This window comes from Nyctereutes procyonoides, unplaced genomic scaffold (genome assembly GCF_905146905.1).
Source record: "Nyctereutes procyonoides isolate TBG_1078 unplaced genomic scaffold, NYPRO_anot_genome, whole genome shotgun sequence".
Classification (NCBI taxonomy): domain Eukaryota; kingdom Metazoa; phylum Chordata; class Mammalia; order Carnivora; family Canidae; genus Nyctereutes; species Nyctereutes procyonoides.
The window spans coordinates 26,068,542-26,081,512 of record NW_026575136.1 but is presented as its reverse complement, the minus strand read 5'-3'; the positions used below and the strand labels follow the sequence as shown (position 1 = coordinate 26,081,512).

Below are 12,971 nucleotides of genomic sequence, written 5' to 3'. Positions count from 1 at the left end.
CGAGTCCCACATCAGGCTCCCTGGGGAGCCTGCTTCTCCCTTTTCCTATATCTCTGCCTCTCTCTCTCTCTCTATCTCTCAATCTGTCTCTGTCTCATGAACATATAAATAGAATTTTAAAAAAGAAAGTAAACTACTTTGTGGTTGCATATAATATCCCCAAAACTTATTAACTTGAAAACAGAAAATCTAATTAATATATTCATGTTATAATAAACCAGAGCTTTCACTATGAAAAGGAATGAGGGCAATTTTTTTCATGAAAAGGATTTGAAACTAAAGCTACTTTTGGATAAGTAATATACTGATTTAAATTAATTCCTGATGAACTGAGCATTCACCTAGAGTTTTCATTTTTGGCATTTCCCCAAACAGCTTCTGACTCTTTGTCTTATCCCCTGTAGACAAAACTTCAGCTCATATAATCCCAAACAAATTTATAAGGAAAATAAAACTATACTTAAGAGCTTTACAGTTAAAGAATATAATCTCACACTAAGATCTGAGGGCAAAGTTCTGTTTAGATAAATAGGAAATTACAGATTTCAAAACAGATGTTAAACTCATCCTCAAAGATATAATTTCAACGCTGCAAACAACATTTAGACAGTCCAACTACAGAGAGAATTAGTGTAGACATAATACACAGCAAAACTCTTATTTATCATCTTTTTATTTCCCTACAAAGTGTTTGCCTCAGAAGTATTATCATCTTTCAGAAGAAAGAGGTTTACTCAAATCTTGGGACCAATACAACTAACAACAAAAAAGAATCTACTAACCAAATAACAAGCTACTCTGAAAGCATAATATACTTGCTCACCAGTCCTACTGCTATGACCATTTAATGCCTTATGACTAAAAATGGGGAAAGCAGGAGAAAGGAAAAAAGCATAAATATTAAATAACAGGAAGGAATAAATACAAGAGCTTCTTTCCTTCTGAGTTCTAACAATAAATTCATTTTGGAATTACTGTAAGAAATCAATCTAAAAAGAAGAAATAGAAATTACTGATTTTCCTGACTTACCTAATTTTATCTACAAATCCTCCATTTTTCTTTATATGCATAAACACACTCAATGATGACGTCAAAGGTGTATTTCTTGTGTTCAACAAAGGACATGACTTCTGAGGGTATACATTGTATATAAAACACTTCAGGGGATCCCTGGGTGGCGCAGCGGTTTAGCGCCTGCCTTTGGCCCAGGGCGCGATCCTGGAGACCCAGGATCGAGTCCCACGTCGGGCTCACGGTGAATGGAGCCTGCTTCTCCCTCTGCCTGTGTCTCTGCCTCTCTCTCTCATTCTGTGTGACTATCATAAATAAATAAAAAAAATTAATAAAAAAAAAAAACACTTCAGCTTGAGTTTTTGTTTTGTTTTCTCCATAGATAGACGAAGAAAAGCAGATGGGCGGGTAGAAAAACCAGTCTGCAATTTAGGATATGATAAACTACAGAAATAGGACAAACAAAACAACCATTATTTGTATTAAAAGAACATTTTACCTCATAAAACTATTTGCAAAGGAGACTGGATTAGATAAAACATTTTGAAATACTTTCCGAAGATCTGAAACTTAAAAAAAAAAACAATTTTGGCTATGCATATAAGATGAAGGGGGGAAAAAGAAAAATCTTGACCTCTACCTCACACCATAAACAGCTATTAGCATAGGAGAATATCTGTATTACCTTAACACAAGCCAAGATTTCTTAAACAGGACACAGAAAGGAATTATCGTTAAGGAAAAAGTATACATGTTAGAGTACATTAAAACTAAGAACATCTGCCATCAAGACACCATTAAGAGAGTGAAAAAAAGCAAGCCACAGAGTGGACAAAAGGCATCTGCAACATATATAAGTAGCTAAGTAAGGACTGATATTCAGAATATATAAAAAGAACCTCTACAAATTACTTTAAAAAAAAAATGTTTTAAAGAGACAACCCAGTAAAAAATTGGGCCTCCACCTGCACCTTCCTCTCTCACACACACAAATACTTACAGAGCCAAAAAACAAATGCAAGGTACTCAATCTTAGTTATTGGGAAATGTAAATTAGAAACACATGAAGTCACACTATACACCAACCAGAAAGGCTCAATTTAAGACCAGCAATACCATGTATTGGCAAGGATGTATACCAACTCTGATATATTGCTGATAGAAATATAAACTGGTACACACCTCTTTAGAACTATTAGCATGATCTACTGAAATTAAAACATGAATACCCTAAGACTCATTCATTCCATTCCTACAGATGTACCCAACAAAAATAAATATGTAAGTGCACTAAAAGATGTACAAGATTTTTCATGACCATATTAATTGTAATTAGAAAAAGAAAAATGGAACTTTACAACTGCCTATAAACATTAGAATGAATAAACTGCAGAACAATTACACATTGTAATACCCCACAGCAATGAAAATAAATTATCATTACATGCAAAAGCATGGATAAATTTTACAAACAACTTTAAGCAAAAGCTAAACACAAAAGAGTACACACGATATAGTTCTATTTATCTACAGTTCAAAACAGGCAAAATTGGGACGCCTGGGTTGCTCAGTGGTTGAGTATCTGCCTTTGGCCCAGGGCGTGATCCTGGAGTCCCGGGATCGAGTCCCACATCGGGCTCCCGGCATGGAGCCTGCTTCTCTCTCTGCCTGTGTCTCTGCCTCTCTCTCTCTCACAAATAAATAAATAAAATCTTAAAAACAAAACAAAACAAAAACAGGCAAAATGAACTGTTAATGTTAGAAATCACGAGTAGTGGGGCACATGGGTGGCTCAGTTGGTAGAGTGTTCAACTCTTGATTTTGGCTCAGGTCATGATCTCACAGTTGTGGGATCAAGCCCCACAGTGGCCTTCATGCTCAGCATGGAGTCTGAGATTCTCTCTCTCCCTCTACCTCTGCCCTCTCCTGCTCTAAAACAAATAAATTAAAAAAAAAAAAAAAAAAAAAAAAGAACAAGAAAAGGGGAACCTGGATGGCTCAGTGGTTGAGAGTATGCCTTGGGCTTGAGGCGTGATCCTGGATCAAGTCCCACATCAGGCTCCCTGCAGGGAGCCTGCTGCTCTCTCTGCCTATGTCTCTGCCTCTCTCCGTGTCTCTCATGAATAAATAAATAAAATCTTTAAAAGAAAAAAAAAGAAGAAGAAGAAGAAGAAATCTGGAGAATGGTTATTTTAGAGGAGGAAGGTAGAGGTAATAATAGTAACTAGGGGGCACAAGGGGATTTGGGATGTTGGTAATATTCAATTTCTTGAGCTCAGAGGCAGTCACTTGGTGATTAAGACTTGTGCAGCTTTCTGAATGTATATTTTAACAAAAGACTTAATTTCTTTAAAAATAAAAGCAATTTGATATAGAAAGCTAATGATAGGCAAATATTTAAATTAACATTTCTAATGTGTACCAAGTGTTAACACCAATATGAACCCTTAATATATCCAGTATCCAGGCAGCATACTCTTCTAGCACTAAACATTTTGACATTAATTATTCTTAAATCTGACTTTATTTAAAGCATGAAATAAATAAAAACAAAAATAGAAGTGATTAAGGCATAGGCAGTCTGCATTCTCAAACTTCCACTCTGCTCTGCAAATTCATCTTCCGCCACTCACCATAGACCCAGCCCTCACTGGGCTTCTCTCCATGTGAATCCTTTCTACGCTGCCCTGACTCCATTCCTGCTATTCTCTCTGCCTGAAATGACTTTCCTGAACTCCTATACCAATTCAATTTTTCATTTGAACTTACTGGTCTGAACTGCTCCACCCAAAGGCTGTAATTAGTAGGCTTTTACTTAGTTTATACTCCTTAGACATCTTTAAAAGTTGTCATTTGTCTGCTCAACAAAGTTCCAAGTGACTACACAGGGCACAGTCTCATTCACTTATACATTCACAATGCCTGGCACAGTAGAAAGATGGATGAAAATATGCATGTGTGCATTTAAAAAAAAGTTACAGAATGAGACCAAATTATTTTTAACCAACCAATATTTAAGTGCTTATTTTAGTGAAGATATTTAGCCCTAATTAAGAGATTAGAAATAAGGTTACTGTAATTCAGCTGCATTTTGTAGTCTATGTCTTGGTATCTCTACCTATCCACATAGCTGTATGATGTTTTAGAGCCATACAGACTATATCTGTAAAGCTTAAAACAATTTCGATTATCAAAATTCAAAAAGTCATATTCTATCTGGGAGAGGGTTAATCCCCACTTGCTCAGGCTCCACTGGCCTCTTCCCCTCCATGGAATTTAATCTGCCCCCTTCCCATGTGCCCCCCTCTAGGGAGACTTGGGGTCTGTTCTCATTTGCCTCCCAGTTTGGCTGTCCTGCTATTCTCCCTTTCTCCCTGGGCACAGAGTCTGTCCCTTCCCTAATCACTGCTGAGTTCACCCTTCTTTTCTCTGGCCTTTCTCCCTGCCAACAACTGGAAGAAGAGGTAGCTCCCCTGGGCCCTCTCCCCCAACATTCCTTTGCCTCTGGGTGCTAGCATACACACTGGCCCAGGAAGGGAGTTGGTCAGGAGACTGAGGGACACAGAAGGCAAAAAGGAAAAGAGGTTAAAAGAAGATGGTTAGAGGGGAAAAGAGGAAATAAAAATAAAAATGGTGTGGACATACCTCAAAACAACACAAGGTAACTGATCCTAAAGACACGGAATAAAAGCTTCACTGTACATGAATGTGGACATGAAAGGTAAATATAAATGATGGAATGTGGAAAAGACAAGAAACAGGTGAGAAAATGTGTTGAGATGCTGAAGAGACAGATGGTAAGTTCCCAAGAGTTGGTAAGAGAAGAGGGAAACTATGGACATAAAAACAAACGGGATGGCTGCACAGCTCAGTGGTGCAGCACATGGGCTGTGAGGTCAAGCTCTCAAAGTCCAAACCCCAGCTCTGTCCTTTAGGAGCTGTGCAGACAAGCTCCCCATCAAACTCCTGGCAGTGGATTTTTGTTGTTGTTCCACTTTGTTTTAATGTTTTTGCCAGTGCTGTATCCACAGTACCTAGAACAAGGCCTAGCACACAGTATAAACTCAAAACACAGTTACTGAATGAATACCCTTAACCTCTCTGAGAATTTTCATAGCTATAAAATGAAGATTATATCAAACCAAATTGTTATGAGGGTAAGACAAATGTAAAACATTTAGAACAATGTCAGGCATCACAGAAAGCATTCAATAAAGGGAGCTTTTTACTAGACATTAAGCTATCATAACCAGAGAAATCTGAGCACACCTGCAGAGAAGTACTCCTCTCCATAGCCAGTTATGAACAAAATTAACAATAACATAATTCTTATATGATTTATTTTACAAAGTACAGTGCTGACCTTGCTGCAGATTTTTTTAAAATCTGGGTATAAAATTTACATAAATGTTTCAAAATTTACCAAGCTCTTCAGTTTAGTAAATATGATCATCAATGGCACAAACTGTAATACTTTCTTTTACTAATTGTTTTAGAAAAATGGGAGCTTAAACACAATCCTCTAGGCTCACTCAACAGTTTCACAACAAAACTTACAGGTCAGTCAACTCCAAAGATCAGGGATCCCATTTTTAAGGTAAACATTGGCATACTCACTCCGTAGCTGATCCCAAGTACCAAATTATCAAAGTCCCTTATAATTATTTTTTGGCATGTTGTCTCACTTACAGCACTGACTAATTTTGGTAGTGAAACTGTACATTATATAAAAACAGTTTATGCCTGATGCATCTCTTCAGCTCCAAACCACACCTACCATGTAAAAAAACATGTCACCTTGGCAAACCCACAGTTAAGAATTAATTGCTCTGGATAATTGCATTAGAAATTAGTTGTAATTCAACTCTCAACTTAATATGCACAAATACCAAGAAGGGAAATTTCCAGTTAGGTGAAAGTAGACAATAAAAAGATTTCATAAAATAAACTTCAGCTGAATTTCTCTCTATTGGTACATCCACCACCAGCAGTAACAAGAGATTCTCACTCCTAAGGATTGAGGTTAGGAGTGTTTACAAAAACTCACTAAGTCAGGCAAAGAATGAAGGTAGCTTGAGAAGTCCACTCAGCACCCAACACCTTCAAGGCACTCTAGAAAAAAAGGCCCTAGCTCACAAAGTTATTATTAGGATCACAAGCAGTTAACACAAACTCTCAAAGCAATAAAACAAATAATTAGAACCAAGGCAAATATCAAAACTGAGAGCCATTCTCTTCTTTTTATTATGATCCCCTGGAGGAAGGCCTCATTCTTCAGCCACCCTCCCTTAGCCTCCCCCATGGGAGTAATTTTCACTGCATATAATGAAAAACATTAAGGGTGAGAGTCTATGAATGATCAACCTTAGAAGCAAAAAAAAAAAGCTGAGATCACAACTATATACTGTTATCTAATATTAATACTGTTAGAGCAAGTTTTAAAACATGAAGACTGCACTTGCTAAAAATAATCAAACCACAAAATAGAGAGCTTGACCCAAATAAATTACATTTACGCAACACAAAGTCTAAAACGTTCATTTATTTGCTCTGAGTATGATGGCAAAAGGTACAATAAGATATGTCAAAATTCCACAATGCGTGCGACATAAACCATCCACAGAATTTAACCACTGAAATACAACAGGGACTCAAATTAATCATGGTCTATCTACAACAAGTTGAAGAGTGGTAATAGAATTAGAGGAGGTGACAAGCATCACAGTTAATTAGCCACTTGCCTTGTTCCCTCATTTCCTTCGCCTCCTCAAACTGCAGTAAGGCCTGCCCTGACCACCCCATTTATAATACAAGAACCAGCTCCTTCCAGTGTGCTGGCACTCCTTTCCCTGCCCCACTTTTTCTTTTTTCCACAGCACCTATCACTTAGTATATTATGTAATTTACTTCTTTCTGTATTACGCTTATCTTTTCTCTCCACTGGAATCTAAACTTCATGGGACACAGACCGTTGTTTTATTCCTGGCTGGATTGTGAGAACCTATAGCAGAGAGTCATTTATTGAGGCTTCCACATGGTGGCCTCAATAAAAAGTTATACAGTGAATGGCTGGGTAATATTTAACATCTGTTTTATTATGATAAAAGAGTTTTAGTTACAAAAGAATATTCTTAAACAGGCTGGAAAGTAAGAATTTTATTTATCAGTTTTCTTTACCTTAAGTATCTGAGGATTTAACTGAAACAAATGAGTAAAGATCAAAATTAACTATTGTTCAATGAGATCAATTATCTGTATCTTACTTGCCCAACATTCATAGATCGCTTGCCTATGTACAGAATGCTAAGAAAGAATGATTTAGGCTTGAATTGCAAAAGAAACAGAAAATAAAATTTCTCTTCCCAAGCAATTAACAATCCAGATGACAATATGCAATCCAAAAACAAAACAGTCATCACAGTTTTCTGAGACAACTGCAAATTCTTAACAAGTTCATTTCTATCTTTCAGCAGATGGCTGACCAAAACTGTGCTTTGTTGATGTTTTTAACAAATTTTCACAATGAATAATCATGTTCAAATGCTTTTTCTTCTCTTTGCCTATGGATAGAATCCTTGGCACATTCTATGTAAAGGCACCTGATCATGCTCCTGGAAGAGAGCTGTACTTTTTTTCTGTTCTGATAACCTTCAACTCTTCCCTATTTCAAATGTTCAAATACTTCCATCTATAAAGTTCAGCCAAGTTCATAAACTATCTGGCAAAACAACAAAATACAAAGAGACCTGGGACCTTGGCAGGGAAAGGGATGAAGGTTAAAGCTATGTTTGAACGATTCCTTCCTTTCCTCTACTAGGTTCAAAGTCTTTCTTTTAACTCTTAATTCATTGTGGAAGCAATACAGCAAAGTGGTTCAAAGATGTAAATTCTGGTGCCAGACAGCCCAGGTTTGAGTCCTAACTCTGTCACTCATTTCCTTTGTTGACGAGTGCCTTAGTGTCCTCCCTATAAAATGGTAAAAACAACAGTACCTTCCTCATTAGTTTGTTGTGAGGGCAAGGAAGCCAGTGTACCTGCAAAGTGTGGTGACTGACACGTCATGATTACATTAGTATTAGAGCCTTTTGAATCCTACATCTAAGTCTTAACAAACTTGGAATTGATTTTTACAATGTACGTCAACAAAATCCATTATGATCGACAGTTTTAGGTTTGTCCAGAAAGTAATCACAAGATACAACTTGCTTTAGAAAGTGTGTGTTCACAGAGGGAACAAATAAGAATGTACCATGTATGGGAAGCTCGGTAACCTTTCAAACAATGATGAGTTTCAGGTCATACAAGAAATTAATGTACCTTCAATAAAAGATGACATGGTATAACTGTCTCTCCAGAACATTATTCTAACTGCTATGTATAGGACATTTGGGACCAGTAACAGACTGTAAGTAGAGAAACCTGCACAGCAGGAAATTATGGCAATAATCCTGGCAATGGGGCAATAAGGGTTTAGAGGGGGAACCTGCAAAGGAAGAGGTCGACAGGCCATACTAATAGCCTGAATGAGAAGGAGCAATAAGATACTGGCAGTAGAAAAGGATTCTATGCTTTCTAGAGGATGGGATGGAAGATGAACTTACATTTATTCCAGGTGATCACAGGGCTCAACTAAAAAGGTTCCTTTAAAGCAGAGGTCAGCAAACTACTGCCCAAGGGCCAAGTCCAGCCGGTGGCTTTTTATTCTATGACCGGTGACCTAAGAATGGTTCTTAACTTTGTAAAGTGGAATTTTAAAGAGTTGTAAAAACAAAACAAACAAAAAAATAACAATATGCAATAGATCTATGTGACCTGCAAAGCCTAAAATATTTCCTATTCAGCCCTATACATAAAAAATTTGGCAACCCTGCCTGAAAGTAATAAAAAGGCAGATTCCAAAAGAGGGCGGAACCGTAGATAATGAAGAGGTTTGTGGCCTGCATGGCGCGTAAGGTCTGTGATTTCTGTTTTCTCTCCTCAGTTCTCAAGAGAAGCATTTTGTTTTCTACTCCATTCACTGAATCCTTAATGTGGTTATGGGAGTAAAACTACTGATACTCATTAAAAACTAATCCTCTCCTGCACTGCAAACCTAGGCCTACAGAGTCCCCTTGGAATTTTTAAATAACAAGGGCCAGTTTGGAGTACTTCATCCTCTGTCATCAACAATAAATCTACAAATAAAACCTAAGTGATGCGTGTAAAAAATTAGTACTTTAAATTGCTAATCATGTGCTTGTGTATTTATGACATTTCTTCTAAAGTTTGAAAAGACTTATCAGTCTTACAGAGAGCCACTTATTTCCAGGATAAAAATGCTGATTTAAAATCTTTTAACAATACCTACCTTTCAGGAAAGCAAATTAATTAGTTATGGTAAAGGTCATTATGCATGTGGACAGCAACAGAGACACTCATCCATATCAGGAGACCAAACTTGTAAAACTTAAGTTTGATGTAGGACTGGACACAATGGAAGCTAAGACCCAACAGGAGGCCAACGGACCCCTGTTGAGAGACATTCAACTAGTTCAAACCAGAACAGGTGGAGAGTAGGGAACTACCAATGTGGTGTGATAGTAAGAGTATAGGCTTTGGAGTTAGAGCTGTGTTTGAATTCTGGGTTTATCTCTTCCTGTGTGAACCTCAGTAAGCTACTAAGCCAAACCTTAGTTTATTTATCTGTAAAACAGGTAAAATTACCATAGATAAGATACTATAGATATATCTGTAGTATCTGGCCTAGTACTTGATACATAGCACTTACAACTCTATTCATTATCTACTACTCTAGCACCACACATCTTTCTTGAAGACTGTCCTCTTTAATTTTTTTTCTTCCTGATCTGTCATCAACAAATGGAAGGGTGATAAAATAAATGGATTAGGAAAAAAATTTTTTTCAGAGAAAGAGTAGGAGCCTGCCAGAGTTGGGCAGTAGAGGGGACAGAGGGAGAGGGTGAATGAGAATCCCAAGCAGGCTCCATATTCAGCATGGGGCCTGACGGAGGGCTTGATCCTATGATTTTGAGATCATGACCCTAGTGGAGAGTTGGATGCTTAACTGACTGAGCCACCCAGGCGCCCCAGGAAAAAAATTTTTAATGCAAAACGTATAGAGTTAGAAAAGGCTGAAATAGAGAACACTGGTTACTAAAGGTGGGAATGCAATCACTGTTAACTACTGTTAAAATATATATACAGCTCCATGTTCAGTAAATCCAGATTATAACTGTGGTTATGGGAGAGGAGCAAGCTATTGCAGACCATCTAGACATAGAACCAGTCAGTATTAGGATCAGCCAAAGCTGGACAATAGGTAGATTAAGCTCCATATCACCAGGTGAATTTGGCAGTTGGAACAGGATGGTTACATCAGGTAGGCAAGCTGACGTGAGAGTGAATCAACAGTCGGTATTAAACATTCAGCTTTGAAGATTTACTCATAACAGTTACGAAGAACTAAGTGGAAAATGTGGACCTCAGTGTCCAAGAAATTGAAGTACTAGATGGGAAACCACAGAAAGCACTTTAACATGGCAGAGGAAGGGGGAGGCAAGGGGAAGGAAGGGAGAGGAGAGGAGAGGAGAGGAAGGGGAGGGAGGGGAGGAAGGGGGGAGGGAGGGGAGGGAGGGGGGGGGGAGGGGAGGGACGGAGGGGGGAAGGGGGGAGGGGAAAAGAAGAAGGAAGAAGGCAGGCGTGGAGGGAATTAGTTGAGACTGTGAAGGGGAGAAAAAAAGAGATCTAAGAACAAGACTAGAGCTTAGTTTAGTTACCAGAAAGAGGTAAAAAGACATGGCTGGGACCCAGTAGTCATGTTGGCTTGATCCAGGACAGGCTTAGTCCCAAAATACCAAGTGGAGCTGAAACTCCCAAGAGGCTTCGGTGGAGAGATGGACCGTTAGAGAGCTTCAGCCACAGATCAGGGAGGTCATGGAGCAAGGAACCATACTGATAAATAAGAGTCTCTCCTCCTCTCCAGAGCCAAGTTTCTCCAAAGGGCAACTAAAACTAACTCCACCCTCTACCTCCTGTGTACTGGCCCCAGCTGTCCACAACAAGCTCACTCCTGAACCACTCTCCCCAGCCCATCTCAACTTCTATAACATTCCTCCTCTCCAGTTTTCTACTTCTCCAGATTCTTCTCTATCTTCTTCATGGAATTCCTCTTACAGATGCTCTTATTATCATGTTCATTCAATATGAGGGGTTTCTATAAATGTGAGTGATTTCCAGCTCTGACTTCTAGGTTCCTTACTTCTATTCCCTTCCGTGATATCATTCTTAACTTCCACATCACAAGGTCAGCCCAATCCCCCACCCCCACCCCAACTAGCTAGTCCAAACTGGCTGCTGAACTTCTCTACTAGGAAGACCTACAAGCACATGAAATTCAAATCCAAATTAAACTCATCATCTCATATCCTAAAACCTGTTCCTCCTCATCTATTTTCTCTGGCTTCCCCATTTGTTACTCAAACCCTAAACCGGCTAATCTGGACACACTGGTTAATTTCTCCATATCAAATTTATCACTAGCCACATCTCCATTCTCAATCTCTAATCCATCCTTCCCTCCCTCTACTTCTGCAACTGCTTCAGGACCTCATTTTGTCTTTCCTAGATGACAACAGCCATCTGTCCGTATTTAATCCAGTTTACTTCATTCCTTTACTCTGCTAATGCCATCAATTACTCTCCTGTCTCACCTCCTTTGATTGTCCCACAGTCTTTAGAGGACAGTAACAATAACTACATTAACAACATCAGGAACCAGCATTTATCGAGCACACACTCACAAGCATTGACCTAATTTAATCATCACAACATTTCTATGAAGTGAGTACAATTATTAGCTCCAATTTGCTGATGAGGCACCAGAGACTATGAGAGTTGTCCCCATGTCACAGAGCAGGTTAGGAGGAGGAAAAGCCAGGATCCAACCTAGAGCCATGCTCCTGACCACTGGACAGTAGTGCCCCACCTAAACTAGCCACAACAGAGCTAAGGAAGTTCTTCAGGACTCTATCCCTGCTGACCTTTGCAGGCACATCTTTCTGCAAGTTCCAGGTTAACTTTCCATCCCTCTAGTCACACCAGACCCACGTGCAGTACCCCAAACACATCTCTATGCTTGCATGTGTCACTGATGTCTCTCTGCTTGAAGACAGACACATCTGTTCTTCCTTACCTTCTTTACCAGGTTAACTTCCCTTCTCATCTTACAAAGCTCAGGCAGAGACATCTGCATGGGAATGCTCTCCACGGCTTGTCTCATTCATCTCTTCATCCACAGTACTTAGTGAATGAAGGTGATTTGTTATCAACACCATACAGCAAGCAGATGTTAGTAATCCATATTACAGAGGAAAAAATCTTCAAATGCACCTAATTCCTTATATGTACTCATTGCCATTAAAGTCCCTTCAAAGTATCTGAAAGCCCTATTTCTTAGTACATCAAATCCCTCTATGTTATTAAATAAAATTTTTCAGAACTGATTTTTCTATGCAGATAACTAGGTGACTGGCAGGTCATGACAAGTATCCCCCTGCACACTACATTCACTGGATAAAACACAGATTTTCTAACCCAAGTATGCTCTCAGTGCTATTCCACAAGTAAATTTTATTCTTAATTGCAAAAGCATTTCTTTGTGTGATACAAAACATCAAATATAGGGGAAAACCCACACTTTGAAAAGAGAGGTAAGGAAAAAAAGGGAAATTTAAAAAGAAAATTAGGGATGCTGAGTTATCAAAATATAATTCAAACTCAGAGCTTTATAATAAAAGGAAAACGTTCTTAACCTATCAATGGGTTGCTCCTCTGCATTACGTTTGGGTAGCCAGTATTTAGAGAAGTCATTAGAATACATTCATAGAAAGGTAAGAAGTAGGTTAGAAGAAAATGAGAAGAGAACAAATGCAGCCAGTCAGAAAAGGACAGCAAAATCAGA

At 38.5% G+C, this 12,971-nt stretch overlaps 1 protein-coding gene across 1 annotated transcript in view; it reads right to left on the bottom strand.

The window, feature by feature from the left end:
* The window catches only part of LOC129495517 (PH domain leucine-rich repeat-containing protein phosphatase 1-like), a 209,174-nt gene that overhangs the window by 122,888 nt on the left and 73,315 nt on the right, over positions 1-12,971 (bottom strand). The window lies entirely within an intron of this gene.